Raw genomic sequence first — 22,110 nt, 5'->3', positions numbered from 1 at the left:
TGTCCAAGTGAAGTTTAAAAGATTCCATGTTCAAGCCTCAAGGGAGTGCCCGGTTGTTGTATTACCAAAGTTCTTTGGATCTTAGGGCATGGTCCTGTTCGATGTCAATCTTAGTGGTTCATTCAAAGTTCACTGCCATATCAAGGTGCTAATTGTTGGTTCTTGAGTCAAGCTGCATGTAGGTGTTGGCTTTTTATATTTAGTGTTAACATAAGTTTGTCTTTGTGTTCTAGTGTGCCTCTAAAAGCTTGATGTTAAAACTGCTATTGCGCTTTCTGTTCCGTTTATATATATGTCCATCTTGTTGGTGATTTTAGTGTCACTTTTCATTTTGTGTAATTGGAACTGACATGTGAGCTAATAGGCTTATTGTTTGTAATCTATATTATATGTTTAGGGAATGCGTTGTGCATGCATATATAAGATCGAATTATAAGTCGGTATGATAGGAAGGCGGGGTCAAGGGGGCACTCCTCCTTGCAGGGTACTAGGGGAAGTGCCCCTAGCGGGGTCCAAGGGGAAGATCCCCTGACAACGGTCCTACTGAAATCTCAAGCGGGGATCAAGGGGCAGCGCCCCAAAAGGTCTTCGGAAATTTGAATTAGTTTCTTTATAGAAAAACCGAATTCTAGTGGGTGATTATGGTAAAATTAACAAATTTCGTCAGTTTTGGAAACCATTGATTATGACATTAAATTCGAGATTCTCCTAACTAATTTAGAAGATAAAACCCTAATATGTCATGCATATATATATATATATATATATATATATATATATATATATATATATATATATATATATATATATATATATATATATATATATATATATATATATATATGGCTCCTCTTTTGAGCCGTAGACATAACCATTTTTTCATCTCTTCTTCTTTTGAACGAAAACAGAATTCTTTCTATGCCTAGATATACAAGTGTCCTTTTAGATTAGCATAGACTTGATTTCATATAACTCATGCATAGAGTGAAAATATTGGTTCAGAAAGTGAATATACACGATCTGTCGATCTATAAGACCAGAGGGTATGGGAGGGAAGGTTCCCTCACTTTTTGTGGGCCATGCCCCCTTTCTTTCACTTTTCTTTTCCTCACCTAAAACCCAATGAATGGGTGGGAAGCCCTTCCCTCACTTTTTTTTTTATTAAATAAAATTAATTTTTTTATGATTTATAATTTTTAAATTAATACTAAAAATAAAATTTAATAAAAAATAAAAAGCATTTCTTTAATTAAAATAAAACTTACATAAAACCTAAAATTTAACAAACTAGAAAATAAAAAAAAATTAAAAAAAAAACACAAACTAAAAATCAAACAAACTAACAACGACCTACAAAAAATATTTTTTCAGAATATTTCTCTCTTCTTCGTCACGAGTTCGAGAGTCGAGCCTGAGAGACGATTGACGTTTTCCATCAAAAACTTTATATCCTCCATTTCTTGTCTCTCTGTCCGCTTCTTTTTCCTTGTTTCTTCTTTTTCTTTGTCGAAAGCCAAACGTTCGGAGAAATTATGATTATATCGATCAAACGACGATGTTATTTTCCGCATTTCGTCAATGTCCCCACTAAAATCAGATGCACCCAAAGAAGTCCCTTTTCCCTTTCTCTTCGCTTTGTCCTTACCCATTGGGCGGACAATTTCTTCACGCTCGAGTTCGTCATCCTGACTTAAATCTAGACCGACCTGAGCATTGGAGGAGGTTGTGTAACCACTAGACCCCGTTTTCGTTCGCTTTGATTGTTGGACTCCAAAAATAAACTATTGCTCGTATTTTTTCCAACTAGGACATCGAACCAGTAATTTCCAACAATCGTGCCACTTGAATGGTTTTCCGACTTCTTCAAGATAAAACTACAAAGCTTCTTGAAGTATTTGTTCGTCCCCTTAGCCGCTTTTCCGTTGGGTTTTTAGGTTGTTGTACAACTCGTTTATTTTTGAAACCCCCTTTGCTATTTCTAGAAACTTCAAATTCAGTTGATATTTCGTACGGTAGTCGTCACCTTTTTCTAGCTCCTCTCGAAATCGTTCTAAAATGCGAAACCAAAAATGGTCTCCCGGTTGTGCGTTTCCTTGAATTGAATCTTTAGAAATGTCAGCCCAAGCTTTGACCAAAACTAGCTCTTCGTGCGGAAGCCATGCAGTCGACTTTTGTCATCCCGGTGGTGCGACACCCTCGCGCGCTTGTTTTTTCCATTTACATCTTTGTGGGGGTGGTGTGGGTTAAGTTTCTGAAACCATCTCTTCTACTTCCGAGTCATCCAACTCGTCGATAAGTTGGCATTGTTGGTGGGTTTGGGTTTGGGGTTGAGGTTGATTTGGCGATTGTTGACTCGGAAACACAACAAAGTTTAAAAATATTTGCGGCAAAACATTTGGAACTTGCATCGGGTAATATTGTCCAACATTTTGGTATTGAAATTATAGTGGGGATTGAATGAGAGCATCGAGTTGGGGGCGATAAACTCCTTGTAGTGATGAATTGATAGCAAAAATGTTTCGAGAAACAATGTTTATACTCGAATCATGACTTTTTTTTTCCTTCGATCGAAAGATGGGGTTTGATTGTCGGGATTCATTTTTTTAGAAGAAAGTAGAGAGTGTAGAGGGTCTGTGTGAATTTTGTTTGATGATAAATAGTTATGTATTATAGGTGTGTAAAAAGGTTTAAAAAGAAACAAAAAAATGGATTTAAATCCATTTAGCCGTTGCAACAAAAAAAATTTAAAAAAAATTATTTTTTTACCGTTGAAAAACGGTTGAATTTCAAAAAAAAAAAAAAAAAAAAAAAAAAAAAATTACACACCCAATCAAGTGAAGAGAGAGAGTGCGGGACTCCCTCCCCCATCTCTTTCTTGCGTTTCCTTTCCTACACCCCCGGTGCGGTATTTCTCCATGCGGGACGTTTCCCGCAGCATTCCCCGCTCACCATAGCGTCCGGCCTAAGGAATCCGGATTTCCACCATCACCCTAGTCATATATCCTCCAACACATCTCCTTCAACTCCCTATATAGAACTAAGTTGGGAAACTATTTTTTGGTCACCCACAAAAACTTGTAATTGATCTTGGCTGATTTAGTGACATCTGGCTTCTCTGAAAGTTCATTGATATTGCAAGTGATCATGTGAAAGTTCATTGAGGTCGTCATAGTTACTCCTTTTACCTTAGCCTATGTGCAGTTACGGACATATGCAAGATAAATGCACCCGTTTGTAGTTAATAATATAAAAATGTCATCTATAATAATATATTGGAAAACCTAATTATGTCAATATTGTGACAAAAGATTTCGACACAAACTAGTACAATTAACAGCTATCTAATAACTCAAAACGAACAAAATCTTGACTATTACAGCAACGGAATACCCCGAATGTTACTTGAACTTGGTCATTACAAGACATCACTCCCGTAGATTCTGCCGATTCCTATGGCTTTGAGATTACGCGTCCAACCGAGATTTGTTTTCAAACATTAAAAAATACCCACACCCATATAAAAAATAAAATAATTGATTATTTTTTTATTATAACTTACATGTTTTTATTTCACATAAAAGCTTTTATTAGGCTGTAAAGTATTCTACTCTCTTGGGGCTTGCACCGCCCATCGCACGATCTCCCTCTTATACGAAAAGAAAATAGTATCTTTTAGTTTTGAAGTAAATATGATAAACTCTTACAACATGTAATCATTTTTAAAATAAAGTCTAATACGAATTTATATTCTACAGTAAGCTTTACCACACATTGTCACACAATATATTTTTTGATAAATTCTTGTGATTAATAGAATTCATCAAATTGTGGTAATATATATATATATATATATATATATATATATATATATATATATATATATATATATATATATATATATATATATATATATATATATATATATATATATATATATACGGGTGAGATCCGTTGAGAACTCCTAGTTTTCTGAGAACCTGAAAACTAAAAATGGAGCGTTAGATCAAAACCAACTATATAAGAGCTTGATTGTTATCTTACCGATCTCATTTAATGTTTAATTTTTATTGTTATTGAAAATATTAATAAAAAATTTTAAAAATTAAAATAGTAAATAAATTTTCAAATTTTTTTTAAAATAATTTTCGATCTTTAGAAAAACGGATTAAATTTTTTTTTTTCAAAAAACATGAATTTTTTAAAAAATTGAAAAAATTGCAATTTTTTCAAAAAAAATCAGCAATTTTTTTTTTCAAAAAAAACTGCATTTTTTTTTCAAAAAACAACTGCATTTTTTTTTAAAAAAAAACCTCATTTAAAAAAACTACATTTTTTTAAAAATAACTGTATTTTTTTTAAAAAGGAAATTTTAAAAATTAGTAAATTAAAAAAAACACTAGAATACTTCAAACAAAAAACTCTAATTTTTTTAACAAAAAAAAAATCAATGTTTTAGATATATATATATATATATATATATATATATATATATATATATATATATATATATATATATATATATATATATATATATATGCATATTTCTTATACTATAATAATCATAAGTAAATCATAAAAAAAATCTCATTTTTGTTAATCAATCTATAAACATAATACTACAAGTATTTTTCGATACAAATATATATATATATATATATATATATATATATATATATATATATATATATAATATTAATATTAATAATAATAATAATAATAATAATAATAATAATAACTACAAAGATTCACAAATATCAAGATTTCCGTATTTTCTTCAATTTATCACTTTTCACATCTTCAATATTTTCCACAAATTCTTCAAAATCTACAAGAAAATTAAAAAAAATGATTAATGCAAGAACACTAACAAAAATGCACATGTATATATCATGTAAGATTCGCATGTGATTATATCATGTAAGATTCACATGTGATTTTATAATGTGATATTCAAATGTGATTATATCTTTTAAGATTCAAATATAAAATTCACAAGAAAATGTTAAAAAAAATAATTAACGAAGAACACTCGCACAAAATGCATGTGTGCATATAGACGCAATTCATATGTGATTCATTTGTGATTTACATGTAAATCACATGTAAATCATATGTTATTCATTTGTGATTTACATATGAATCATATGTAATTGATATGTCATTCAATTGTGATTTACATGTGAATTACATGTGATTAATATGTGAATTACATGTGATTTACATGTGCATGGCATATAAATCATATGTGATTCACTTGTGAATCACATGTAATTCAAATGTTATTCACTTGTAATTTACATGTGAATCACATATAATTCATATGTGAATTACATGTTATTTACATGTAATTAATATGTTATTCACTTGTAATTTACATGTGAATCACAAATGAATCATATGTGATTATTTGTGAATCATAGGTAATTTATATGTGAATTACATGTGAATCACATGTAATTCATATGTGATTCACTTGTGAATTACATGTGAATCACATGTAATTAATATGTGATTCACTTGTGATTTACATGTGAATTATATGTTATTTATATGTGAATTACATGTGAGTTACATGTGAACTACATGTAATTCATATGCGATCCACTTGTGATTTACATGTGATTCATATGTGAATTAGATGTGAATCACTGCACACTTATAGTTTTGCTTTCAATTTATTACTAAAATAGTATGACACTTCACACGAATTACATATGATTTTTAATTGATTATTAAAATAGTACTAAAATAGTACCAAACTCTGTAAAAACAAATGGCTTGGAGGTATTATTGAAAGATTATTCGAGAATTACTGAAACTAAACGACAAAATAGATAGGTTTTTATGCAAAACGCAAGCCTCGATTCTTTTTCTCAACTTTCTTTATAAGTTCATTAAGTAAAAAGTATCATAAAATATTTATGAAGCGAAAAAATTTGGAAGTATACCACGAAATATATGTCTAAATTTCCATTCATTGTCATGTAAATCCCTCGCGATTAATTCTTGAACCGAAGTTTGTTGTGAAAAGTTCTAAAAATTTCCACAAAGATAGTCAAATTAGTCAAAATTGGTCAAAATTAAACCTCAATGAAACACAATCCGTTGAAGAATTAGGCTACCAATGGAGGAAGCACTTTCTCAGCTGCATGACAAGGAACTGAAAATCCACCATGAGTGCTTGTGTCCCTTGTTGTCAAAGTTTTACAAAATTAATTTGTCGGTTGTTTCTAAGGGAACCCAAATTCGCATGAAGAAATGATTTTTTTCTTCAAACAAATTGTATTGGTCAATAAGTTAGTAGATGAAGCCCACCTCATTAGCAGGAAGCCACTATTGTCACTGATCTCCAAAGTCGGTTCAAAACAATAAGCAAATATGTAGTTCTAGTCTTGCATGCCTCCATATATGGGATACCTACACCAATCATTCATATTGGTTTCGAAAATTTACATCACAAAATCCAATTGAAAAGCTTCTGAATTCAAATGAAACTTTCTAAATTTCAGGTTTTCAAATGTCAAGAGGTTTGGAACATTATACATTTTAAATAGAACAATACCATTGGCCCCCATTAGTTATTCCTTCTTCAAATTCGCTGCCTTGAGACATGTTAAAGTGAGAGCCACTATACAAATTTGCCATGTATTTGAAAGTTACATCAACAAGACATGCATAGTAACTTTTGCTAAAATACTAGAAAAACCAATGTCAGCATACTACAATATAATCTATATATATATATATATATATATATATATATATATATATATATCATATTTTCAATCACAAGGTTCAGATTAAGTTGCTGAAGCATTTAACTAAATCTTCGAGTCATAAAATGAAAACAAACATAAGTGCAATAGAAAGATGTTTATTAGAGTGTGAGCATTTTCATCAAAAAAAAAGTTTAAAATGAACATTAATTTATTTAGAACTTACTTTCTTTCATCGACCCCATCTCATGTATAATTTGAAACAATTGCTCCCTAAGAAATAAGAAACATACGCACACATATTCAAATAGTAAAATTAACAAGAGATAGACTTGAGGACGGAAGGTAGTAGAAAATCAATTTCGAACAAGGAGGCGAAAGCCTGGTTGTTGTACTTCGGTAGCATAGCTCTGTCGACAATCAAAGAATCATACATATATCAGATTCTTTGATTCGTGGAGTGTGATTGGAAGTCGTTATTCATTGGATATCAAAAAATCGTTAGGAGTACGAATCCATACCTTCATAATCGGTGATGGCGGAGGCATCCATGTATTCTAACGCCTGATCATTGATTCTTGGATTTACCATATGCCATTTGGAGATTGGAGATTGAAGGCAGCGATTGATTCCTTTATCACTCGATTCCGTGACAGAGCCTCAGCCAGATTTAGCATTGATTCCTCGAAACAGGTGAAACAAGAAACTCATTAATAGAATTTTTCATATGAGCAAAAGATTAAAACATCATGTCACAGGAAACAAAATATGAGAATAGGCATTTTTTAGTCAATTACCTCTGTGTGTGTGTGTGTGTGTCTGTAAGGGAGAAAGGGGGGGGGGGAGATGATAAGGAAGGAGATCAGTTGATGGGGGTGACGATTACCAAAGGCGGCCATGGATTTCAGATGGTGGTTTCATCCAACAATCAACGATGAAGGTGTAGAGAGAGAGAAAGAGAGAGGCAGGATGAATAGAGAGAGATAGGGGTAGAGTTAACGTGATTAAATCTGATAAAGGGGGTGTAACATCATAGAATTCAGGTATATTCCTTTGATCCTTTTCTTTCCCCCAAGTTGTCAAAATTAGTCCTTGAAAGAAAAGTTAGGCTTTTGAGTACCCTAGCGTAAGGGAGAGTACGTTGCGCGTACAAATGAGCGTGTTCTTGACGCGGAGTCTAACCAGTACATTGGGCGTACCATAGTATACGTTGGGCATCCTAGGTTCAGATGGAAACCCTAATTGTGGGGGTGAGCCCTATAAAAGGAACGTTTTGGCCTCACTTTTAGCCACTATTCCCAGAGAGCAAAACCCTAAGTGTGCCAAACCCTCATTCTAGATCGTGTGTGTGTGTGTGTTTGTGTGTGTGTTTGAGCTTGATAGTGTTCTTGTGTGCCTTTGAAGAGAAGAAGGTGTCATTGAAGAAGCTAGAGTTGGAGTGCAAGCCTTGGATCTGAGCTTTTCAGAGGTTGGAGCATTAGTTGAAGGTAAAAAGCTCAAAGCTTTCTCAATCTTTTTGATTTGTGCATTATGGGCCATTTCTAGGGTTTTTGTCCCAAAGGTGGAGACTTTATGAGCAAAGGAGCTCCATAGAGGTCGAGTATACCCAACATAGGGTTCAATCAGCCCAATATCAGCATAGTGGTCGAGTACATCCAGCATAGGAATCTGGTACGCACCGCGTACTCCTTAGGGTTGACTTTTGTTGACTTTTAGGGTTTAGTCAACAAGTGGATTTTGGACCATTGGAGGGGTAGAATGGTCTTTTACCCTTCTGAGAAAGCATAGGAAGGGATTAGTCTAGCCTTTGAGAGCCATTATTAATTAGAGATAATTTATGTATGTGATTAGGCGGAGGCTAGATTAGTGTTCTGAGTTCGAGATCATTTGAGTTTACCCGAGGTGAGTCTTCTCACTATACATTACCTAGGATGGTATCTATATGTGGTATTTTGGGAAACTCACTAAGCATTCGTGCTTACCGTGTTATGTGTTATGTGTTTCAGGTACCCCGGAGGATCGCGGGAAGGCACCGGCATGATTGTACATACACTCGAGATTTGGAGTTATGTTTTGTGGATCCTGGATTTAGACAATTGTTTGAAAACTTGTGTTGATTTTTGAGAATTAATGTTGAGACATGTGTTTTATGAATATTAAAAATGAAAATTTTGGTTTGAAAAATTATGTCGTTACAGGGGAATCAATTACATTATCCCTAATACCCCTGATTCTTTTCAATAAGATGCCCCTGTCCATTTTTATTTTCACATATTTACAAAAATACCACAAAGCATCCTAACCTTCTATTATTTTAATCTAACAGTCATTGTTTAGTTCTCGGGTTCTCGAGAAACTTTGAGTTCTCAAATGATCATTCCTCTCTCTCTCTCTCTCTGTGTGTGTGTGTGTGTGTATGTGTATATACATATATATATATATATATATATATATATATATATATATATATATATATATATATATATATATATAGTGAGACAAACATAATTTTGTGAGACCATGAGACCAAATTTTTTTAGTGAAATGTTCTAATATTCTTTTATTCGTAAAAATAGAATATATAATATATTCTAACATTAAATGTTTTAGAATATTTCAATGTAAAATATGTTAAAATTATTGGCTTAAAATATTAGAATATTATACATATTTAATTTTTATAAACACTAGAATGTTAGAATATTTCATTAAAAAAAAGGACTAACGATCTCATAAAATTAGGTTGTCTCACATGAACCTAACCCTATATATATATATATATATATATATATATATATATATATATATATATATATATATGTTCAATGAAAAATAAATAATTAGGGCCACATATGCTTTTAAATTCCAACCTTTTAAGGCAGTTATGATGGGCTGTAAGAGTGATAGATTCAGATCTCTTGATCTGGGTGCGGCTAATTCTCTAGATTCAGGGTTCTCTAGTTAAGAAATCAAGAGTGCAGTGTGGGATTGTGGGCTGGACCGGGCGTCGGGTCCTGATGATTCTCTTTCCGGTTTCTCAGGCATTTTTGGGAGATTTTGGGTAATGATGTTGTGGCTTTTATGCAGGAATTTTGTGCCAATCCTAGGTTTCCCATTGGGTGAAATTCTTTTTTTTTATTACATTAATTCCTAAGATTGACAATCCTATTCGTATAAATGGTTATCGGCCTATTAGTCTCATTGGCATGCAGTTTAAGATTATTGCTAAACTGTTGGCTAATAGGTTAGAACCGGTTCATCATGATGTTATTGGGTTGGAGCAATCTACTTTTCTCAACTCCAGGCAAATTCTAGATGGTCCTCTTCTTGTGAACGAGATGGTTTGGTGGTTCAACCACAAGAAGAAGAAATTCATGATTCTTAAAGTTGACTTTGAAAAAGCGTATGATTCAGTTAGTTGGGATTATATTGACAGGATTATGATGTTTCTTGGTTTTGGGAAAGATGGAGAGCATGGATCAGGAGGATGTTTTCTAATTCTTGTTCTTATATTCTTTTGAATGGTTACTCAACAGATGAGTTTCAGTTGTTTAGAGGGTTGAGACAAGGTGACCCTTTGTCGCCTTTTCTCTTCATTATTGCTATGGAGGGTCTTCTTATTGCTATGGAGGATGCGGTGTCGGAAGGTGTGTTTAGGGGGCCCCAACTTGAGTCACATGATTTAGCTATCTCTAATTTGTTTTATGCAGATGATGCTATTTTTCTGGGATAGTGGAATGAGAATAATGTCCGAAATTTGATTTGGGTGTTGAGATGTTTTTATTTAGTCCCGGGTCTAAACCTTTCTAAATATAGTCTATATTATGGGGTGGGGGGGGGGGGTGGTAGGTCTGAAATCACCAATCTTGCTTCTATTACAGGCTACTCGGCTAGATCTTTTCCATTTGTGTATCTTGGTGTTCCGGTTAGCGAATCTATGGTGTGTGTTAAAGGATGGAAAATAATTATAGATCACTTTAAGAAGAGATTGGCGTCTTGGAAAGCTAGATTGTTATCTATTGGTGGTCGTTTAACTCTTGTTAAGTCAATCCTGGGTAGCCTTAGTATTTATTAATTATCTCTTTTTAGGCCTCATGTTGTTATCTTGCAGACTTTGGAGAATATGAGGGCTCGTTTTTTTGGGGTATGGAAGAGGGTCAAAAACGTATTCATTGGGTTAAGTGGAATTTGGCGTTAAACTCTTTTGACCATGGTGGTTTGGGTATTGGTAGTTTAGATGCTTTTAATCTGGGTCTTTTATATAAATGGAAATGAAGATTCTTTAATGAGCCTGAAGCCTTATGGGTGAAAGTTTTAAAGTTTTTTTTATGGTGAAGAGGGAGGTTTTTCTGGGGGGGGGGGGGGGGTCGAGAATACAAAGTGGTGGTGGTGTTTGGAAAAAATTGTTGGATCTATTAATCATCTTCATGAGTGTGGTTTACTGCTTCGAATGCCATGGCTAGAGTGACCTATAATGGAGCTACTATTCGGTTTTGGCACGATGTTTGGTGCTTGGATGTTCATATTATGGTGCAATTTAGAAGATTGTTTGCACTAGCTTCTAATTAAAATTCTTTAGTTAGAGAGTATTGGTCGCCGATGGGTTGGGTTTTTGCTTGGCGTCGTGATATTAGAGGAGGGGTTGAACAGGAGCAGCTTGCTAGTTTGATGTCTTTATTAGATGGCTTTCAGCTTGGCATGGAGTCAGACAAATGGGATTGGAATCTGGATAATTCAGGGTACTTTTTGGTTAAATCGACTAGGAATTGGATCAATGATTCGAGACTTCCGCCGGGTTCCTTGCCCACTCGATAGAATCGCTCAGTTCCTATTAAAATAAATGTTTTTATTTGACATTTATTGATGGATAGGCTCCCTGTTAGGTCGAAGTTTGTGGAGAGAGGGGTGGATCTTGACTTAGTTTTGTGTCCATTGTGTAACCATGCTACTGAAGACGTGTTGCACTTGTTTATTCAGTGCACAATTGCAACTCAAATTTGGAGGTGGGTTAGTCGTTGGCTTGATTTGGATATCCCTGTTTTTCTTACTATGGGAGATATGATGGACTGGATTGATGTGAGGCCTAATGTTAGACAACAACGGGTGATTGTTGACTCGGTATTTTCTGTGGTCATTTGGGTGCTTTGAATGTTCCGTAATGGTATTTTGTTTAGTAGTAATAAGCCTAGAAAAGATAGGATTTTTATTCCATTATTGATATTTGGTTGCGTTGGTTCTTGTCTCATAACTCTAAGACTATGATTAATTGGAGTTTGTGGCTTCAAAATCCTACTCAGTCTTAATGATCTGTACTCCTAGCATCTTGCTAGTTTAGTTTTAATATATTTGTTTGCTGTCGTTCAAAAAAAATTAGGGCAACATATGCTGGAACCGATGATCAAGTGACATGTGTCCAATTCTTTATTCATAAGCAATGTACTATTGAAGTTATTTATGTAGTTACTCCAAAGTGATGTGTTATCATGTTTTCATTGGTTTATTTTCCATATAACCCTTTCTATATATATATATATATATATATATATATATATATATATATATATATATATATATATATATATATATATATATATATATATATATATATATATATAGCTTCGTGAATCACGCATGTATTAGTTTATGCAAATCATGACAATCCTTCGATTAATATGGAGACGAAAAGAAAAAAAAATAAGGAGACTCATATGACCTTTATTAGTCAAACAAACTAATTAACTAATGAAACTAAATTAATTAGTTAATCATGTCAATTGAAAATGCATCAACCACTAGCCGATTAACAAAAGGACCAAGCATTTTGTACGAGCAATTTCTTATTTATTAAACTAAGTACTTTATAACACAGATATTTCAATGGATACAAGAAAGGAAGAAAAAACATCTAACACATTAAATATTATATTGAAAATAGTTTATACAATTTTTATACAAATATTCAAAGTCGATGTTGTAATATAGCCATATAGGTAAAAATCTATTATTCGATAGTTTTATGGATGATATGTCATATGTGTGATAATTTACTTAATTGTAGTATAGTAGGATCTTTTTTTAATTGTAGTAAAGTAGCATTTCAAATGTTATAAAACAACAATAATATTAATATATATTATTAAATAGAATGTTCGTTTTCAGTTAATTAACAAGGCTTTTAACCACAAACAAAATATGTGGTCTTAGGGGATGCAGAATTTACAATATTTGGTTGTATATATTTTTAATGGTTGCAACTTAATAAAAAAATAGAAAAATAAATAATTATATCTTTTTATATTTATAAGATAAAATCGAGTAGTGGGCAGGGACCCTCGAGAACCCCAGGATCTGCAATCGATGCTAGCTGAACCGTTCCCTTCACCGATTCGACTAACCTGCTCAAACCAGTTTTTAAAACATTGATCTCTACTCGTTGCCACATTGGAATTTACATTTATGATGAAAAAATGAATCTACTAAATGGAACAATCTTGTTATAATGGTTTGGAGAATGTTAATGGATAGATTACCTACTATACAAAAGCTTGTTTTAATGGTAATGATGATACCATCTTATGTTTGTCATAAGTAGGTGGAAAATATCTACTACCTCATGTCTAGTGTGATGTTGGCATATTGTGACTTATATTCAATCCCTATTTGTATTTGGTGAGATTTGCATGGTTTTTTTTTGGAACGATAATTATGTCAACGGAAACCCCTTCACATATTTCAGCAAAGTCTTCGAGATTGAATCAACCAATAGAGATGACACGACCCCATACGGATTCCAGGGAAAAATTCCCCACATGAGGAACTATTAAGAGGGTTTGACAGGTATCGAACTCCCTACCTCAAACATCTAATGGTTATAAATCGGGTGCCTTTTCCAACTAGGTTGGAAATCAATGACAGGTGGTTAGGTATTGGGAGAAGCCAGCAAAAGCTATGAGCATAAACCCGAAGTCATGTACACAACGCGTTAGAAACCTCGTTAAATGTTGGTTAATGTAAATTCCCTAAAATATGACCCAAAAATTTCATTTTTAATTTAAATAAAATGGTAATTCAAAACATTGTCATACAACCAAGATAGACCAAAGTATGTCACTACATCATATCATATCATAGTAAATCACAAAATACGAAAAAAAATGGTGTGTGCTCTACAATCATCCCGGACTATTCACTTTCGAACCAAAAGTACCTGAAACATAACCTTAAAACTGTAAGCACAAAGGTTAATGAGTTCCCCAAAATACCCCATACCATACATAGTAAACACATATTGGGCCCCCGCCCGACATCGAGTCCTACCCAGCCTCGGGCCCCGCTCGGTTTACATATATGTCAATTACCAGGCCCCGCCTGACATCGGACCCCATCCGATATACATATAATCATATAAACACATAATCATACTAACACATGCGATAATCACAAAGATAATAGCATATAATAAAGTCATCGGGCCTCGCTCAGTATACATACCAATGCATACACATGAAAGAGTCACGCAAACATCTAGCATCCTAACATAATAAACCATGGGTTGAAATTGGTGCTTCCGACCCGCTAAACACAATGAGGAAACTCACCTCAACCTGTTGTGTCTCACAAATAAATCTTTGGTTATTAGCCCGCTAAAATCCATGTACTATCAACATAAAATAGCATCCAATTAATATTTGGATCCTAACTCACACTAAGAGTCCAAACTAGAGTAAAAGACCGTTTTACCCTTTTCATAACTTGGCCCAAGGCCAAGGCCCAAACTGATAACGTCTGTTTTATGCATATATTTATGATGTTTTTATTTATCTTATACTATATCTGTATGTTATTTACAACTAAAAGATACTTAATATGCTTTGAAATTTTAAATTAAAGTTAAAATGGGAAGTGAAATGCAAAAGGAGGAGAAATGAGCTAAAAAGACGCAAAAAGGATATTGTTGGCAAATTGACCCCTCTTCAGTGTTTCGAGTATATCTGATGACTCATAAGTCCAATTGATGACAATTAAAATGTTCTCAAAACTAAACAAAATTTCCTACGACTTATGTGACAGGGCCTTTTTGCTAATTCGACATTTATCATATCCAAAATCGGCCTTGAAGATGAAGCATAAAAGTTGGACGAAAATTTCCTCCAAATTACTTATTCCCTAAGCACAACTTATCTTATTTTTATTTGCTTAATCCCTAAGCCACCATTAGTTTCCTTATTCCAATCCAACCCTAATATTCCATATTAAATCCATCTCCATTCAACTATAAATACCCCATATCATTCCACCATTTTCATCATTTATGATATTTCACTTCGACTTGTGCGACATGAAAACTTCATAGCTGCTGTTTTGAGGGTCTAGAAGGCGGCCGAAAGTCCATTAAGCTAATAGGAGAGAAGATTTGAAGGATTGGAGAGTGGATTCATGTCGGTAATCATGTGGTTTGTTATCGTGACCATGTTTAGCATTCCATTGTGATTCTGTTATGTGTTTACTTTCTGATTTAGGTGTAAAAACCTTTTACTTTGTATTTATGATTGAATGAACCTTTGAATCTATGGTTTAATTGCTATTTGGATTGTTTATTCTTATTTAATTTATTTCTCAAGTTTGATTGAAGATCCATATGTGTTAAAGATTGTTGTTTTGTTCACTATTATTGAATTGATAAAGTTTAGATGACTTTCTAGCTATGTTAATTTGAATCATAGTTGTCCAGTGACCATTGGTGATTATGACTAGAGTTTTGACCAAAACCTAGGGTTAGGGAATAAAGTAATGAACTTTAATGTGTGTGCATGAGTAGAATGACCATTCTCTGCGTGATTTAACTCCTATCATCATTAGGGTTAAATAAGATCAAATCTTGCTTAATACGAACTGAATACTGATTTGCATGATTGTTTGTTCACCTGATCGGTGAATTAATAGTTGTTTTCAAATCAAAGTATTAGGTGTCATGACCATGACACTAGTCATATTAGGAATCAGTGAATATAAATGAATATCCATTATATTAGTAGTTAGCCATTAATTTGAGATGTAATTTATCTAGACCAAAGTACCTAAAGAAATTTGTCTTCCAGTCAGTTTATCGATATTTGATGTTTAGTAGTATTTAAAGTATTAATAAAACTCATCTTATTGCTTATGTGTTTTGTGTAACCTATAATAAAGCATTCTAAAATTAATTCACCACCGTTCCCCATGTGTTCGACACCTGGTCTTACCTCAACTATATTATTGCACGACTAGGTACACTGCCTAGTGTGTTTATTAGTTTGGTTGAGATAAAATTAGTTTTCTAAATTTAAAACTTGAATAACTAAAAAAATATATAAAAACACATATCACAAACCAATTATCCAATAGGCCTAAACTCCAAAATGATCACCCAAGGCCCAAACATGGCCCAATCTTCCAAATTGGGCCTAAATCCCTTGGTGGGCATTCAACCAAAAGAGACCAGTAAAAGAGCATCAGTCCAAAATAGAATTTTGACGGCCCAACAAAGCCCTAGACTCCTAAGCTCCATCATGAGCCCAATACCGAAAAGCCCAAAATTTTGAAAGCACGCAGGGCGTACTTAGCTTGTACATTTAGCGTACATGCTCTAGGGATAGTACACGCTGCATACAAGCTTTTACGTCCAACGTACTCCCCAGCTGGCCATCCCACAACATTAAGCACTTTATCCGCTCAGCCCTTTCTGCATACTCTCAAATTTGACTTCGTTAAGGTGACTTATCACGTAAAGTTGGCATCTTTACATGCATGCATGGCTTAATGGGGCTCTAGAGCTCAAATAAGCTTAACAAAGGGCCTTAACACATGCATGAGTCCATAAACACCTCAAATATTGCATTTTTTGGACAAAGGGACCAAAAGAAACCTAAATCTACCATCAATCACTTCTAGAGTGAATCAAGAAGCTCATCCATCACTCCAAGGACTCAAAAAGCACAAAATAGAAAACTAACTAGATCTAGCATCATAGATTAACAAGATGTGAGCTTTTTACCTCAAAAAGCTAGAAAATGATGAGCTAATACCGGATCCTCAAGATCCAAGCACAAATCCAACTGGTTCACTTTTTCTTCTCCTTCACAAAGCACCAACAAACACTCTTTATGGATCAAAACTCTCAAGAACACACTAGGGTTTCGATTTATAGACAATGGGAGATAGAGGTTGTCTAAAGATGACCAAATGCGGCTATCATAAGGATTAAATAGGGTGCAATACCCTTGAAATTAGAGTTTCATTAATCTACACGTACGCCACGCATACTCAATGTACACCCAACGTACGTGGACCGAATGTGCAATCAACTTTGGGCTAGTACGCTAAGTGTACCACCCTGTACGCCCCGTATATTAGCTTCAGGACCAATCTTGCAAACTTTTTAGATAAAGAGGATAAATATGAAAATTACCAAATTTAAATGTTACAATTCTCCCCCACTTGAATCAGACTTCGTCCTCAAAGTCCGTTGATCCAAATAACTCCGGATAGTGCTCTCTTATCTCATCTTTCGGTTCCTACGTCCATTCAGAATCCTTGTGATGCTGCCACTGAAATTTCACCAACTCAACAACCTTGTTCCTCAAGGTTTTAATCTTCCGATCAAGAATCACCATCGGTCTCTTAGTAAGATTCAGGCGGCCATCCACCTGAATATCCTTCAATGGAACCATTACGGAATCATCCACTAAACACTTCTGTAACTGAGAGACATGGAACGTGCTATGAATCTAACCGAACTCATATGGAAGATCCAAGTGATATGCAACCCGGCCCACCCGGGCCAAAACCCTAAAAGGAATAATATACGTGCGGACCAGCTTAGCCCTCTTCCTGAATCGGATGACGCCTTTCCAAGGTGACACCTTTAGGAGAACCATATCCCCCACCTGGAACTCTAGATTTGATTGGTGCCTGTTGGCATAACTCTTCTGCCAACTCTGAGCTATCTGGAGCCTACTATGAACTTACTGGATCAACTCAATGGTCTTTAGTATCACATCGGTAGTCCCATAACCCGCTGACCGACCTCACCCCAACAAATCGGAGTCCTGCATTTCCTCTTGTAGAGCATCTAAAAAGGAGGTCGATCAATGTTGGTGTGATAGTTGTTATTATATGAAAATTCCACTAACAGAAGACATGTATCCTAACTCCCACCGAAGTCCAAAACACAAGCTCGAAACATATCCTCTAGGCCTGAATAGTCTGCTCGCTCTGACCACCTGTCTGCAATGGAATGTTGTGTTGAAATGGACACGAGTACCCCACTCGTCATGGAACCTCTTCTACAACCTGGAAATAAACCAGACTTCTCTGTCTGATACCACCAAAACCGGCACCCCACGTCATGCCACAACCTCCCTGATATATACCTCAGCTAATTTCTTCGCAAAAATATTCTCTTGAATCAGGATAAAATGCCCGCTCTTGGTAATCCGATCCACGATGACCCAAACTGAATCCACCCCGCGCGGAGTCTAAGGTAACTTTGTGATAAAAACCATGGTAATATCCTCTCATTTCCATATGGTAATATCCAACATATGCATATTTTCATGAGGTCCCTAATGCTCGGCCTTGACCTTCCTGCAAGTCAACCACCTTTCTGCATACCATGCCATATCCCGCTTCATGCAGGGCCACCAATAATCAGAACAAAGATCTCTATACATCTTCTTCGCCCCGAGATTGTGTGCATCCTCCATCAGAACCTGACACACACTGCCGTAATATGGAACCCATACTCTCCGATGAAGAGTCAACACCCCATGACTATCATAATCAAAGGAAGCCACCTGACCCACAATACGCTCGTTGTTCTGATGCTCTTATTTCATAGCCTAGACCTGAGCCTCAAGAATCCACTCCAAAAGCGGAGTAATCACGGTCATCCTCAAATGTATATCCCTTATCGGAGTCGCAACCGCCTTGCGGCTGAGAGCATCGGCCACCACATTGGCCTTCCCTGGATGATAAAGGATCTCACAATCATAGTCCTTCACCACATCCAACTACCAGTGCTGCCTCATGTTCAGATTTGGTTGATCCATAAGATACCTCAGGCTCTAGTGATCCATGTAAATAGTATAACGGACCCCATAGAGGTAATATCGCCAAATCTTGAGGGAGAAAACCATAGCCCCTAGCTCCAAATTATGCGTCGAATAATTCACCTCATGAGGCTTTAACTACCTCGAAGCGTAAGCCATCACATGACCCCTTTACATCAACACTGTCCCTAAACCCATGATCAACACATCACAATAAAGCCCAAAATCCTCAACACCCTCCGACAGGGTCAAAATCTGTAGCATCCATAAAATTCAAGCTAATTTAAAACTTTTTAAATCATTCAAAAATCAATAATTATTACAAACATGTTTTCAAAATGGTTTCATGTCAGAGTATCCCATAATCAAATTATATATAAAAAAAACATAAGGAGGTGCACGATCATGCCTTCGGCTTCCCGCGATCATCAAAAGTACTTGAAACAAAATCAACAACTATAAGCTTGAAGCTTAGTGAGTTTCCCCAAAATAACAACGACATACAATCATACTCATGTCATATAAACAAACAACATGCATAATGAGGCATCAGCCTGAATGGACCGCCTCGCATGCCTTCAGTCTATCTAGACCGCTCTCCGAGCATTCAGCACGTATGGACCACCTCGCAGGGCCATCAGCGTATTCAGACCACTCGTCGGGCCTTCGGCCTAAGTAATATGCCCTCCCGAGTCTGTAGTGTATCCGATCCGCCCAGGGTATGTTGGCCTTAAACACAAAGCAGGTCTGCCTCAACCCAACCCCAATCAAACAATCATGTGCACATAAATATCATACGCTAGCATGTATATAACAGTCAAACCGATCTAACATATCACTAATCATAGCCACATCCTATAACCAGGATACTGACCTAACCGGTCACTAACATAGCATTATCCTATATATCATGATACCGAACCAACCGGTAACTAACATAACACCATCCTAACAACTAGGATGTAAATCAATAAGCATATCATGCAAATAACCTGGATACAAATCCAAAAAGAGCCGATAATGGTGCCTTCGACCCTGTTAGTATAGTCAGGAAAACCCACCTCTCAAGTAGCTCGGAATGATAATGTCAAACTCTTCCAAATACAGCTCCAACTCTAACCCCTATATCCACCAATGATCCACTTCCATAAATTCCCAAATTACTAAAATACCCCCAAAATTCAAACTGGTCAACCCTTGGTCAAAGTCAAAGTCAACGGTCAAGATCAATAGTCCATGTTGACCCAACTCGTCGAGCGCAGTTTAGTGACTCGTCGAGTACTTCCAGAACTCAAGAAATCATGAAAAACCTAGTTGACTTAGCGAGATTCCAGGTAACTCGTTGACTCCATGTGTGTCTAAATGTCGGGAAAACCCTAACTGACTCGTCGAGTCACCTTACTAACTCGACAAGTCCATGTAGAAACCCACAACGGCCAATCTTCATCCGACTCGTCTAGTTGACCATGCAACTCATCGAGTCCCTTCAGTCAATTTCTCATTCATACGTTTTTAAGCCACCCCAAAGCTTTAAATTGTAGATCTAACCTCCTAAGGCATGATTTCCATATAAAGTTGCAAACTTTACGTACATGCATGGTCCTAAATGCCAAAACCAAGCTAATGGAAAGGTTTAACCCAAAGAGAAGGGCCCAAGCTTGCTAAATCTGATAACTTTATTGATATAGGGACTTAGAGGTGTCCGGATCCGAATCAGATCATGCCCAATACCTGAAATAACCCTCAACCCACTAGAAAATGGCCCTAAGCATTTGTATGAAGAGATTTAGCCAAAGATAAGTCAAGGTAACGACTTGTTACCTTCAAAATGATGCCAAGAGAAGTAGAGTAAGATCCACAAGCTTCTCTTTGCTCCAAGCTCCTTAGACTTCAAACCTTCTTCACAAAACCACTTTCCAAGCTTCTTTACATACAAAAATGGCGAGTATTCGAGATTAGAGTTTTTTGAGATCAATAGGGACGGTAAAGGAAGCAGAGGGAGGCTAATGGCCCTTTAAATAGGGTGCAAAACCCTAGAATTTAGGGTTTCATTGTCTAGCTCCTACTCGTCGAGTAGACCCTGTGACATCCCCATTTTCACGGCTAGAAAAGACCGGTTTTGTTTATGCCTTATAAAAACCAGAGTTCTTCTTTTAATAAAAATGTTGCGCAATTTGTTCCCAGAAAAACATGATAAATACGTTATTAAAACATTTTCGGAGAAATGTATTTTATTCATTTCAAAACATTTGGGATGTCATCGTTAATACAGAAACATAAGCATAAACAGAAGTTACATTTATTTACACTAGTGATCTACATCTCTTTAAATATCTCAGTGTAAAGTGACTTCGTATCAACACCTGTGATATAAATAAACTGAGTGGGTCAGGTTGGGAAACCTGGTGAGTACATAGAGTTTTCAACCCATGATAGCTTCATTTTAATTACTTCTTTTTATAGTTTATTTTAGCATATTTCATTCATAATTTAGATAATTTCCATGTATATTTTCCTTTTTGTTATTTTATGACTATTTCGGGTACTCTCGAATCTTGTGAGTATAATTGCAGGTTTTTGGGTCTAGCGGAGCGGGAGTGTTCGGGACATATAGGAGGTGATGAGATTTGGTAGACAAAAATGATGTTGGGCTTGATGGGTAGTGGCGATGATGCATGGAGTGATCTTGATGATTATTTGAAGACTTGGAGAGAAATAAACTTTAAATTTGCAAGATGCGGGGGAATATTCAAGCGTACGTAAATTATTAATCGGGCGAATTCACGAGCTTTAGAGGATTTGGAGAGGTCAAATTGGGCTTAAAATGAAGAAAACCTTGAAGAAAATGGGCTAAGCTATGGAGGCCCAAAACCTCAAAGATGCTACATCCAGGGACCACCCGCGCAACCCACTCGCGCAAGAGCACGCGGGTCGCGCAACCTCCTGCAGGGGCAATTTCGGAAATTCTTCTTTTGAGCTATTTGAGGAAGGTTGGTGCCCATCTTTTGCATACTCTTGGACACCCGATTTTTGAAGATTCTCTCTGGAGTTTTGGAGACTTTTGAAGGCCAAGAACCCTTGAAGAACATCATATTTTTACCTCTTGATTCTTGCTTAATGTTTGGTACAAATTTCTCTAACTTTGTTTCTTTAGGTTTAGCCATGCTTGGCTAAGCTAATCTTGGTTGACTTTTGGTTAATCCTTTGAACTTTTGTTGAATGTTGAAGAATCCATGAACATGTTCTTGAATCTTTATGGAAATGTTTTGTGTTTTAACATCTAATCATTACTTGTATGTTTTAGT

The sequence above is a fragment of the Lactuca saligna genome, chromosome 1, assembly GCF_052625555.1.
Source record: "Lactuca saligna cultivar CGN05327 chromosome 1, ASM5262555v1, whole genome shotgun sequence".
NCBI classification, from domain to species: domain Eukaryota; kingdom Viridiplantae; phylum Streptophyta; class Magnoliopsida; order Asterales; family Asteraceae; genus Lactuca; species Lactuca saligna.
This window is presented reverse-complemented; position numbering follows the sequence as displayed.